This window comes from Microtus pennsylvanicus, chromosome 9, assembly GCF_037038515.1.
Source record: "Microtus pennsylvanicus isolate mMicPen1 chromosome 9, mMicPen1.hap1, whole genome shotgun sequence".
NCBI lineage: Eukaryota > Metazoa > Chordata > Mammalia > Rodentia > Cricetidae > Microtus > Microtus pennsylvanicus.
In genome coordinates, this window is record NC_134587.1 from 29340159 (window position 1) to 29352339 (window position 12181).

Below are 12181 nucleotides of genomic sequence, written 5' to 3' on the forward strand. Positions count from 1 at the left end.
GGATGGGGGTGTTTCCAGAAGCTCAAGAGACTTCTCGCATCAAGTCAGTTCCACAGAAGTGCCTGTTTCCTCATGAGTACTCATATCCCTCCGCTGTTGGGGTATGCGGAGTGGCACATGGCCACAGCATTTGTACTTACCCACACTGCTGGTACTGGCTCTCTCCCAAGCCTGAACAGTAATGGCCCTGCTGAGGATAGTTTTCTTAACCACAGTCCAGAAAGCTCTCAGTTCATTTTCATATAGAAACCATTTAATCAACCAGGGCGGCCTGTGGTCAGGCAACCCTGCCCACACGCGGTCCTGAAAGCCTTCTGTGCTCTGCCACAGGTACAGGTACTTTTTGTGAGCATGTTGCTGTATCTATGTCTTGTTCACCTCCCACCTCCCACTCCCAGCAGGTCCAGTGATCTCTTTGGACCTGTGGCTGCCTCTAAGTGACTAGCGAGGTGGGAAGACAAGTTGGCTCTTGGTGGAGTGAGTTGGCTCTCACGGCTTTGTGATTAGTTTGTTTCTACAGAACAACATCTCCCCTGTAGCCACTGTGCCCTAGCTTCTCAGTACACAGAGATGGTGGTGGCACAGTGCCAAGGCTGTAGGCGAGGCATGGTGCCTGCAATTATAAAGTCACATACAGAAAAGGCATATGAAGAAATCATTTTTTTTCTTTTCTTTATTCTTCTCTATTTTCCAAAATGTTTTTTTCCTTCTGAAGGAGGGGTGCCAGGAAATCCCACCCTGCGTCCTCTGAGTAGAAGGCTGGAACACAGCCCCTGGAACCATGTGGAACTATCCCACTCACCCGTGGAATATGGCAGCATGCATTCTAAAGTCAGAGCTGCAGTCAGTTTTGTTTCTGCTTCTTTCTTGCTACAAGGCCTTAGGTAAGGGACTTAACCTCTCCAGCTGGAGTGTTTTTATCTACAAAAGAAACACAGGTCCCCATCTTCTTGGCTCCCTGAGAAGGTTGACCAAGACAGCCAGGTGGAAACTTGCAGACCTGGTATATATATATGTACAAGGGCTCGATACAGCTAGATGATCACCTTGTTTTCTTTGGCCTTTCCTGGATGGGAATCTTCATTTTCCCCAGCAGATATAAAAGTACAGGTATGTGTGGGGGGGAGCCAAGACATGGGAAGAGATAATGAGAAGCAGATAAACGGCTCTGAAAGAGGAGTGGGAGCTGAACTCCATGGAAGATAGAGTCTCTCACATTCCTTTAATACTCTGGGTACCAAATAGACAAGAAATAAGTCTATTACTCCCAAGATGCTTTCCTGGGGCTTCTTTGCAATAAAGAGGAAATCTAGAGGACTTTTTGAGAAAAGACACTGCTGTGGAGGATGTCCTAGAATTTCAAAAGTCCACCTAGGAAATTAATACAATGTCAGCTTTTGGGCGAGATTGCCTAGACACCCAAGCCAGTCAGTCTATATACATTTATGTGTCATAGCTGCCGTTTTTATAGGATGCAGAATATTCTGTTGATAACATTTCCCACTGTAAATACGGAGACAGTTTGTCCGGTATAGCATAGATTTTTGGATTATGGGAAAGCAAGGAAGGAGCTGCATGGCATTTGATAAAATCTTTGCCATTGATTACTGGCATGTGTCAGTGAGACAGCCACCAAGGGGTGAAGAGGAGTATCCAGACAGACATGAAGGCAGGGATGGACATGCAAGGGAAAAGAATATTTCCAAAAGTCACATGTAAGGACAGTATGATTAGTGCAGAATTCATGAGTCATTGAGCATCCCCTGAGTTTAAGAGTGAGGGCTGACTGAACACATGGGCGCTTGACATTTGAATTTGATCTTTCTATATTATATGAAATCAGCAAATGCCACTTAGGAGCATAGAAAGAATGGTTCACAGCAACCATGGTCATGCAGAAAGAAAAATATCGGGGATTTCTGCAGAAGGGGAGGTAAGACAGGTGAAGACCTGAGCTAAAAGTCGGAAGAATCCACAGAAAATTATTTTTCAATCATTCCCCAAAATCAATCAATCTATCTATCTATCTATCTATCTATCTATCTATCTATCTATCCATTATCTATCTATCTATCTATCTATCTATCTATCTATCTATTATCTATCTATCTATCCATTATCTATCTATCTATCTATCTATCTATCTATCTATCTATCTATCTATCATCTATCTATCTATCTATCTATCTATCTATCTATCCATTATCTATCTATCTATCTATTAACTATCTATCTTTGTCTGTCTGTCTGTCTGTGTCTTAGAGTGTCTATTGCTGTGAAGAGACTCCATGACCACAGCAATGCTTACAAAGGAAAGCATTTAATTGGGGTGGCTTACATCTTCAGAGGTCTAGTCTGTTATCCCCATGCTTTGGCATGGTGGTATGCATCAGACGTGGTGCTGGAGAAAGAACTGAGAGTCTTACATCTTGACCCACATGCAACAGGAAGTGGTCTCAGATACTGAGCATGGCTTGAACATACATGAGACCTCAGAGCCCACCCCCACGGTGACACACTTCCTCCAATAAGGCCATATCCACTGCAATAAAGCCACACCTCCCAATACTGTTATTCCCTACGAGCTTATGGATGTCAATTACATTCAAACTACCACAGTGTGCGTGTCTGTCTGTCTGTCTGGTCTGTGTCTACAAAGGGAAACTTTGGGGAGCTGGTTCTCTCCTTCCACTGTTGGTTTGGGAACAAATCCAGGTCATCAGGTTTGTGCAGCAAATGTCTTTTTTTGCGGAGCCATCTCATTAGCTCGGAACTCATGTTTGGATCACTACATCTTGGTAGGCTTCTATCAGTAGAAGGAACAAGTCCCTGGTTTCTGGTTTGAGTATCTAGAGTGTATGATGGGGATTCAAGGGATAGAGAACTTTTATGTAGGAAAGAGATACTGGAAAGTCAAGGATTTAGTGTAGAGAGGTGTGTGTGTGTATACCTAAGGGTGCGTGTGAAAGGAGAGTGCTAGTGAAGCCACTGTCAAAGTTAAATTGTGTAGAGATTAGCTCAGCTGCTGCTTTCTGTTATCCTGGCCTCTGTTCTTCTCAGAGAGGGGATACTTTAGGATACCCCAAAGGCAGAGCAAACAGCGTTGTTTCCTGAGTGCTTCCTATGTGACTTTCTTGGGTCATTGGGTACTTTACCTATATTACCTCATTTGATCCTCAAAATAATTTTATGAAACGGAGATTACCATTTCTAGTTTATAGATGAGCAAATGGAGACTCAGAAACTCACCAATCGCGAAGGGCAGCATTGACGCCATGCGACGGGAATCAAGACATTTTCTGCGAAAGAGAAGGTAGCCATCCTTGTTCTTATTTCTGGTTGCAGGAAGAGAGGGCGATAAGAAATGTGGATGAACAAATGTGCTTTGGCAGTTTTATTATCACTTCATTCTTAGATCTGTTGATGCTTTCAACACGTGGTCACATCCCCTATTTCAGATTTCTCTCAAATCATCTCTGTGAGATAGCCCAGGCAGACAATCGTGTCTCTGTTCATCAATCAACTAATATTAGCTGGACACCACACTGAGCATGTCACTATTCATAATGGCATTTCCTCTGCTTTGAGGGAGTTGAAGTCTAGTAAAGGGCCCCTACAGGGGGTGATGGAAGTACCAGAGTGGTGTGCTGAGCACTAAATGCAGGCTGTGGAGCCCTTGCTTTCAAACGGTGTGCCACGGAAACTCCAGATCCTAGCACCTGCATGGTAATGTCTCTCAGAAGGTTGGGGGATGGTTTTGCCCCAGAGACCTCTGGCAATGCCGAAGGCAGTTTTTATTCCCTCCACATCCCACAAGCATGCCAGAGTGTAAAAGGGTGTACACTGCTGGCCTCCAGGGCACCAGGAAGCTGGGAAATGTTTGTACAGGACAAAGCCCACAAGAGTTAGCCATCCAACATAGAAATCATCCAGGCTGAGTGTGCTACTCCAGGAAAACACAGCAAAGAAACAACAGGTGTGTTGAGAATCACGGAACTCATATGCTCACGCTGGGAGTGAGATGCATGTGAATTTGGGTGCTTTCTGGAGAGCCTTCCCGGCACAGCGATCATGAAGACCCCTCCCAACAGAGTGCCGTACTATGGGGAACATTCTAAGATTTTGAGGAGGGAATTATTTTTAAAAAAATCTACAATTTGATGGGTTTCTTGATAAGATAAAGACATGAATTTAGAAGCTGATGTAAGTCATCTACAACTTTCATTTTTTTTATCAACCCAATTGAATTTATAAATACATGTTAGGATTGAACTTAAACATTTGGATTAGTGAAATATATATTTTATTTGAGGAGGGGGAAAGGCTGTTACTATTTCAAACAGACTCAAAACCCTATACGAAGCTACTATGCATGAAATCAGGTCCATGGCTTGAAGCCTCCGCACAGGCTTTTCGTAGTAGCCGCGTTAGGATTGGCTGAGGAGCTCAGCACAAATGCAGAGTACTGGGCCCAGCTCTGAATCAGGGGCCTCTGTTTCTACACAACTCCACTCACATTAGAGTTTGGAAGAGCTGGCCTCTCTGACTTCACAGAACAGAGACTTTCCGAACCACTCTTATAGGCAGGACTACAGACAAACGGGAGCTTCTCCAGGCTTGATTCAGCGACCTAGGAAGGGCATACTGGGTGGGACCAAGGGTGAGGAGAGGAGCAATATGAGGGGTCTAAGACAGAATGGCCAAACCGAATGTTCTAGATGTAGGGTACCAAAAGTGTTTGAAGAATCTTTAGGGAAATCGGGGAACTTGGAGCTGAATGCAGGGCAGCCAGCCAGCTCCCTCTTGCTGTGGCTCTTGCTGTGGCTGCCTCTCAGGGATTCCAGGCCAGGACTGGAATCCAACCACTCAGCCACCATGAACCAATTAAACCTTCAATAGCCCCAGAATTTGAGGTTCATTAGCTGCAATTTCTAGAGGGGAGCCAACCACTTCCGAAGCTCTAATTACCAAAGGTCAGAGGAGCACCTGAAACAGGAAGTCTGGTCTGTAACAGCACATTCTTGGCCTCCTTGGCTCTTCATCCTGAGCCTCCCAGAGGAGGGGCTGTTCTCAGTAAAATCCTTCCAGAGTTTCTGAGCCCTTGAGGGACTCTGGCAGGAGAAAGGGGGCTATTCCCTCTTCATCTGGGCCCGGTTTGGGGTACAGAACAGATTTTAACCTCATGCCACAAAGGCTGAGAAGGCTCACAAGAGAGGTGCTGAGACAGAGGTGCCCTGGAACCAGGAAGAGGAAAGCTAGGGAAAGCGGAGGAAGCGGTTGCTATAGAGTTGAGTCTGTCTCCATCCATGCAAGAAGCTGGAAGCAAAGCCAGCATCCAGCGGAGCAGCACAGAAATCTCAGTTGAGTCAGGGATCAGCCAGTTTGCTGGGGAATCTGCCTCCTTTATTCGTTTACTATTAAGTGTGAACATGTGGAAGTGCACAAGCCACAGGGCACATGGGGAGGTTCACATGCTACAGGACATATGTGAAGATGCGCAGCACGCGCATCCCCATACCCCAAATAAGTAAAATGTAATGAGAAATTTAGAAGATTGCATGATGCCTGTCCTACACTGGAAAAACAGGATAACTACAGCTGCAGGCAGTTGTCATTCAGAAGGGAGAGGCTCCAAGGAAACGCAAGAAGTCGCAATAGCAGAAAGTAAGACAAAGGTAACCCTTGTGTAGGCACAACTGGAGTCACCAAGCATCTAAGAAGCTGCCTTATAGTGGCACTGTCTCAGGGCCATCAGGTGGGTTCATTTTCTTGAGAACTTCATAATGACATTTAAAAAAAAAATAGAAGGAAAAAAGTCCCAATAGCAAAATCCAGAAGTTCTTTTTGCCCAGATCCTATTTTACCGATCAAGTGAGAACTCTGTGGGGCTATACATGTTCCCTTCTTGTCCTGATATTGACTGCATTTGAGGAAAAAGGCATGGCCACCAGGTCAGTGTGAGTATGGTTCAGAGACGAAAAAAGAAGGAAGAGCCTTGACTCAGAAATATTTCATAAAGTGGAGGAGATAAAACTGAGTCTTACCCCAAATGCTAAAATCTGTATTCTTGTAAAGAGTCACCTGGGACTGTGGCAGGTATCTCCCAAGCGTGGAGTTTGGAGGTGTTGGTTGAAGGCTTTGGGGAGCAATAATATCATATTGGACCTTCCCAACAGTCCCTCAACGCCAGACACAGTAAGAAGACATCCGTTAGTAGCGAAGACAGGTTTCTCAATCAAAATATTTTCTCCCCAGCTGAGATCTTGGAGATTGGCTGGTCCCATTGAGAATTCCTCTATAAAATAGTAACATTCATCAGAGGGAATCAAATTAATTCACAATAATGGGTGATTATCTAGTCTTTCCACAGACCTCTGAGAGGAGGAGGCTCAGGGCGGTGCAGAAAAGAGAGATCAGAGATTCCCTGTTTGGGAAGGCTGCTCCAGGTGAGAAATGCAAGTTGGGAAAGCAGACAGAAGGCTGAATCAGGGACGGGAGCCCAATTGTCTCTCTCTGTAGTCCTTGTTCAATCTCTGCTTAGCCTTCTTCACCTAGGAAATGCCTCAGCTTACCCTCTGAGCTTGCCCAGTATCTGCACATAAAACTATTAATTCGACAAGATCCTTAGAAAATTTGGTGGCCCATAAATTTGAGAAATTCTGGGTTTACAAATTAATGCTTCTAAGAGGTCCTGCATTCTGGAGTCTAATTTGTATGAATGTAAGCCGAATTCTCCTAACTTTCTTTTGATGAAAATACTCTTTGGGGCATGTGTATCATCACCTCTTGACAGCATATTCTGAGAGCTGCATCTCTGACGCCTCTGGATATCACTGCGAAGATTTTTGTGTTTGACAGGTTGTTTTTAGGTGGGAGTCTCACTGTATAACTCAGACGGACAAACTCAGCATACTGAGTTCTGGAGTTACAGGTGAAGGCACCACAGCCAGCGCTGGGGGTTTTAGATACTGTAGCCCCTTATTTCTTCGTTTTGCTATCGCCAATCTATAGCATGTGAGCGAGAAAGATCTTAGTCTGTCTTCTGTGGTTGCAATAAAAAAAAAACTTGAGTCCATGTCATTTATAAATAGAAGGCTTTTGGCTTCTGTGTTTGAAGGCTGGAACTCCAAGAGCTGGGTACTGGGATTTGCTCAGTCGTTTTCCAAGTAAGGTCTTTGTGTGCCATATGATGGTGAGGGCATTTCATAATTAGTCTATGGTGGTTTGAAGGAGAATGTCTGCCACAGGCTCAGATGTCTGAATATTTGATCACCAGTTGGCAGTGGGGTTTGGGTAGATTTAGGAGGTGTGACCTTGTTTGAGGAAGTATGTCCCTGAGTGTGGTGCCATTTCTGGTTTGCTGCTTCTTGCTGGTAGTGCTCAGCACCCTGTTTCGTTCTGCTGCTTGCTGCCCTGCTTCTATCCCATAACAGAGGGTACCCACCCTCTAGGACCTATCAGTCCAAATAAACCCATCCTTCTGTGACGTGCCTGGGTCCTGGTGTTTTATCACAACAATAGAAAATGAGTTAATACAAGACAAAGTAAGCACATTAACTTAGGGCTATGTTAGGGCTAAGTCACTCTTATAAAGTGACTGATGCCATCACGCGGCCCCACCCTCATGACCTCAAGTAGTCCTAATCACGTCCCACAGGCCCTACTCCAAATATTATCAACATGAATTTGGAGATTAAATTTTAATAGGTGAATTTCATGGAGGCACATCCAGAAGAAAGCAGAGGAGGGTCGATGAACACCCTGGACACTCGGCTTGGTACTCCTACTCAGTGATGAGGATGGGAGCGGCATCACACCTCCTCACCCCATAGTGAGCAGATTTCCGACGGAATCCATGGACCTATGCTCACCTCTACTAGTCCAGCCTGGAGCCTGGCTCCTGCTGAGCCGTTACCAGCAGAACTCAGCCCTGTTTAAAGCAGTAGCTTCCCTAGTATGCTCTTTTCATTGCTTTGTAATCTTTGGAAATAGTCCAACCATCTCTTCTCTAAGGAGAACTGGTTTAGGAAAACTGTTATTCCTGGCCAGGAAGTACTTCAAATACAGGCATCCCTGCTGTAACTGGATACGTGGGATGCTGTCTGAACACCATCCAAAGTCAAAGTCTTTGAGAGCACAACAGAAAGATCCAAGGACTTGCTATAAATTTTTTGTCATTTGGAGTGAGTTTTGTGGGCCAGAAGCCCCAAATCACTGAGGACTTGTTAGACATGCAGATCTGAGGCTGCAGCCTAGACCCAGTGAGCAGTACCCGCTGGTGAGAAGCTCTGTTTAGTAGCCCGTGTGCACACAAAGCCTAATACACATCTAAGTTGACCTCACCGCGTTTTATTGGTTAATCCATTTAGTAGTAAGCAATTATTGATATTTGTGATATGCCAGAATCTCTTCTAGGTGTTGTGGACATAGTAGCAAAATAATAGTTATGTCCCTTCTTCCCATCACTGTGCAGTTACATTCTGGTAGAGCAGATGAACAAACACGTTTAAGAAAACAGATGTTAGGCAGTGCGAGGTGCTTAAGAAACTGTTGGGTAATGGGTTAGAAGGTGACTGGAAGTTGGAGATGACGGGGTGGCAAGGGAGGCTCTGTCTGGACAGAGGCCAGCATGGTGAGGCCTTGGGTCACAGATGATGGGGGCAGGTAGATTTTAAGCAGGTAGTTGTTAGAGCAAAGGACCAGAGGAGAGTTTGAAACTGGGAGCAGGAAGAAAGAAGACCAGTGTGTCTCTGATTTAGTGAATTAGGAGACTCAGAGGACAGACAGACAGGGAAGGACCAGAATCCATGTGTCAATAGTCCTCAAGTTCACTGCTCTTTGGAATCACTTGCTGGAAGTCATGAGCAACACAGATGCCTGGGTCCTACCCTAAAGATCATGAGTCAGTAGCTGTGGAGGGGGGAAGAATTCACATTTATCGCAAGCTTTAGGGCATGCAGTGGTACTGATCTGGGTCCCCTACTTGTAGGGCCACTGAGCTGGGCCCTAGTTGGTCCTTGTAAAGAGTTCAATGTGGTGGAAAGCCAGCAGAAAATTCTGAATGGGACAGTGACCTGGTCTGGTTTTCATTTCCAGGAGACAGGAAGGTCTTTCCGGTGACATCATCATGTGCCTATCCCTTTCCTACCTTGTCTGTCTCATGGTTTGATCCATTCTTGCACCCTTCCTTTCCATTTCCTTCCAGATATTTCCATGGCATCGTCTAGAACCCCCACTCCCTAAGCTTAGTTTTCGCACATATACTCAGCGTGTTTCAGAACTTCTTCCTCTACTTAATGGGAGTCTGCATTGTACCAGGGACGCAGTCATTGGCTCTTTCTGGCAAAGCCTACTTGGTCTGTGGGTTTCAAAATCTGCAGGTTATGTTTGTTGGTGCCTGCCGTTGTTTCTAAAACTGAGCCTGTGATACCTCTTACCAAAGCCACTTCCTGTTTGGTGGCCTACTGCCTGACTCAGACAGTCTTCGTTTTTTGAGGCCCCATGCTTCCTGGCTCCCTGTCTTCTTCTCTGCATAGCTCCTTTGTTAATTCCATTGAAATTAGTCGCAAGGGTGTCTCACCTAGCATCCTCTCTCCTCACTGTTCTTGAGCTCCTCATCCACTATGACCTTAGAAACCTCCATTCCATCTCAAGATTCTTCTCATCCTCGTTGTCATCAGAAAATCTCATGCCTCTGCAAATCCAAACACTCATTCTTTCCCACATTTCTTGGCACATGCTATAGTTCTTCGATCCATCAAGATCTCCTTCCCACTGGTCCCACCAGCTTTAATAGGTCCATCAGTGACCTCCTCTGCTTACCCTTCTCCTCTGCGTTAGGGTTTGTGGCTCACCACTGTGACCAGTTTCTTAAACATCTCCCATCCTCAGAACCACTTATCTCCCAAGTGTGGTCCCCGACAAAACACTACTAGACCTGATGATTGACACCTCCCTGACTGCTCCCGTGCCCCCATGTTAGCCTGGAAAGCCAAGGGAGCCAGTCTGCTTCTAGCTCCAGTTCAAAACCACTAAGTGATACGATGGCCAACTCGTACTCTTTGAGGTGACTTTGCCATAATTTGTTTCCCCCTTAAAACTCTCACCTAACGCTCTCCTGGTTTTGCTCTTCACTGATGAACTAGCCTCATGTTTCATTGAGAAAGGAGATAGGATATGGAACGGAAGCTCTCGGTTTTCTACCTAAAATCCGTAAGCGGGTCTTCCCTTGCCAGGCTCTCCTTTTCTTCGGATGCATCATCCCTCTCAAAAGCTCACCATAGCCTAGGCACTGTGAGTGCTCCATCCCCCTTGTCTATTTACATCCTCATCAGTGTCCTCTCATGCGTCATTTCTCCTATCACACAGATGTACCCCAGGTACCCCATCTGCTCCCCCTGCAGTTTATGTCTATATTCGAATACGGTTACTTTTAGTGTCTTCCACTCTGAACCCTTTCTATTGCAGATATCCTCCCCTTTAGTTCCTGTTTCCCACCCTTCCTCCATGCCGCTGCAGTCACATCACCCTTTTGCCTAGACTGATCTTGTTATGTGTATGCGTTACCGTGGCTGTTGGGTATCCACAACTCAACACGTGGAATGTTATATATATTTTTTTCTGGCTTAACTTTGATTGTCTTGGAGTTACTAATTATTTTATTTTTCATTGCTTTGCTTTCTACATCTCACCAAGTGTTTCTAAATTTACCAAAATACAAAGCGTCTCTTGTGAGGCACACAGGACTAACCAAGATGCCGCTCCACTCCCAACTTCAACACCTTTGCCAATACAGCTAAGAAACAGCTCAGAGGGGAGTGGGAGCAGATTGTGAGTTTAAATGTGGTGTCTCTAGACTGGTAGGTATGGGCTGACCAGACTTCTCACCTGGAATCTCAGGATTCCAAGTGTAAGTGTTCTAGAAAACAAGGTGGCAGCTGGAGGACTTTTAGCCTGGGGGAGGGGTAAACCTCTCCATTGTATGGGAGGAGTGTTACAGAAGATTCGTGTCTGTGTTTTGAAAATGCCATATTCTCACACACGTGTGCGCGCACGCACACACACACACTCACACACAACTATTTGAGTTGAATATCTTTGGGCAGGTTTTCAAAAAGTTGGGGGTGGGGGGAAACTGGGTCACTGGGGACGGGGCAGAAAGAGTCTTACTGTATAAATCATTTTGTGTGCTTTGAATTTTGCAAAGTGTGCTTGAACTACTTTTTAGGAAACGCTGAATGGTTGAATAGTTGTGCCTTAGCCCAACTCCTCTCTCTGGCTGTTACCTGCCCCTCCTGGCCGTGTGTGTTCTCAGAATGTCGCAAGCCTGTGGTGTCCTATAGAACTTTCATGATGATGGGACTACCCTGGATTTGGGCCAATATGATTAAAAACTGAAGAACCAAACTCAAATTATACTGCACACTACAGCTGTAGGAAGTGAAGGAGGTACCGTGACCAGTGTCAAACTGTGAGATCCCCTGCATTTTGGTTTCTGAACCTTTTTGCTCAACTGCACCCTAAAACAACTTTGAGCTGCTGTATACCCTTTGCACAAATTAGCATTGACATCTAAACGCTTCATCTTTGGTTTGAGAGTTTATTTTTGTTAGGAGTTATAAAAGATTAAACATCTTATAAGATGAAGAGATGACGAGTGGCTATAATTGGAATAAATGTTTCATGGGCTGGCTTGATAACATAAGTTTTAATTACTGAATAATGCAGAATAAGTTTGAGGGAAATTGTGCGAATGAGCCTCTCATCACTAACTTATAGTGCTCCTGTCTAAATTTAGAACGCCTCAGTGCGGGCCACACGTCACCCTTGACAGACACGCACAAGACCGAGGGAGATAGGAGGCCCTGAGCACTGAAGACGCCTTGATGAATCATTAAAGAAACCCCAGAAACCAACATATTCATCTTCCCTCTTCTGGCTCAAGGAGCTTTGGATACCCCAAAACAAAGCTTTGTGGTGGATTCCGGGGGGAGGAGAGGGCATGGGAACTTTAGGAGACAGTTGTAGAAACCAGCAAAGTGAAACCTAGTCATTTTGACCAGTAGTGGACTCTGTCCCAACCCCACCCTCCTCCCCAACAGTCCCTCCCCTCCCTTCTAGTAACCTCAGGTGGAACAGGAGGTGGGTATGGAGCATCTCTGGTCACGGAACATGTATCGGG